Below are 1,816 nucleotides of genomic sequence, written 5' to 3'. Positions count from 1 at the left end.
GAGTCTTGGTGTGGTGCTGTGGGTTAATGTGCTGGACTGCAAAGTGGGTTTGAACTGCAAGGTGAGGAGTTCAAGCCACCAACTCCTTCTCAGAAATTCTATACAGGGTCCTGGGTAGGAATTGACTCGAAGGCACTTAAAAACAAAAACAATTGCAATTTAGGTTATCATTTAGCTCAACCCAGATCCATTTATTCTTTCATACATGTTGCTTTAAGACAAATTAATCATTCAACTTCATGAAAGCAAGTCTCTAACTCAAAGACTTTGTCTAGTTAGAGTGAATGGTGTAAGAAAGTTACTGAAGTTTTTAAAAATCTGGGAAGAATAAAAGAAAAAAATGGCTGGAAAATAAAAATGATATCAACCTGGATATTTGCATTGTTTAACATTAATTACTGTAACTTATTCCACTGTTCTTTAATATCTTCACTGCTATTTTTGTAAGGAGTAACATTTTATATACTAAGCAATAACATAACAGTAACACTTAGCATTTTTCACCGAGAGGCCATAAAAATGATATTCATTCAGTAAGTGGTAGCAAAGAAAATTATTTAACAGGAAATGAATACATGTATTTCTCATTTGAAATTGTAAACTTAACTCAATAAAGTGCCAGCAGGAATGTCATAGATGAAGTGTTGATCACTTAATTTTCTTCTAAATTACTCTGAAGAACTCTTGTTTCAAAAGGTATAAAAAACACTGAGAGACTTTACGCATATGAAGTTACTACATGACTAACAGTTTGTAATAAAAAAGAAAATCATTATATATGGGACTTAGGAAAAATTTTAGCAATAGACTTATTGCAAGTACTCCATCTTCTTTTATGTTCCTTTTTGTTTTTGTCATTTTTAACAACCTCCAATTTCTGGAATACTTATCTTGATATGCAACTCAGGCTTCTTTTAAGTTGTAAAAGCAATAAAACCACACTGAAATTTTCTAGAGCTGAAAGTGACATAAAATTATACTGACATGATTCAGACAATTATTTAGAATTTAAAGAAATTCCAGTTTACAGCAAAAATTGTCTTTCTCCTTTTTAAAAATATCTATAACTGAATTTCAACTGTACTTCATTCATATGATTTGTAGTACATGGGCTACATGGTTATACCATATTTGCAGAAGCTGCTTCTTATCAAGCATATATTACACTCCATGAGGTGAAGAATATTGTATATATTTTAAATTATATTACCCATTTAATGTAGCCAGTGCATATTATTTAATTAATTAAAAATTTAGTTAGCAGTACTTGGACAAATGATAACCTTACCACTTTATACAAAATGACAGTCACAGTAATTTTGAAATATCATGGTATCTGAATGGCACAAAACATATCAATTCATAAGAAAATCTCATGATATAAGACTGTATTAAAGTCAGTTGAGTATTTCTTTTGTTTTGTTTTCTTAAAAAATAATTTGATTTGCTTATTTAGGATGAGATTAGAATACTTAAATCTCTCTGCTATTATTCAATTCACAGTTTACTATTTGCATAGTGGGAAAAAATCCTCCAAATTCATGTGCAATTAAGATTATTTTATAAAAAGACATGGCATTTTTTTTTTTATAATTTCATGGATGTGACTTTATGGCAAAATACTTCTATAAATCATGAAAATGATTTTAAGCATATTAATATTCAATATGAACCAAATTTTGTTTTAAGAATACAGTCTATTTGAAAACAATTTGCTCAAATTCAGGGAAAGAAAACTTGCTAAATCAATTAAGTGATTTGTTCTGTGCACATTCATTAAATTCTTTAAATACATGTTTGTATTAATACACCTCCA

Source organism: Chrysochloris asiatica, unplaced genomic scaffold (genome assembly GCF_000296735.1).
Source record: "Chrysochloris asiatica unplaced genomic scaffold, ChrAsi1.0 scaffold00539, whole genome shotgun sequence".
Classification (NCBI taxonomy): Eukaryota; Metazoa; Chordata; class Mammalia; order Afrosoricida; family Chrysochloridae; genus Chrysochloris; species Chrysochloris asiatica.
The sequence above is the reverse complement of the archived record's forward strand: the minus strand, read 5'-3'. Positions refer to the sequence as shown.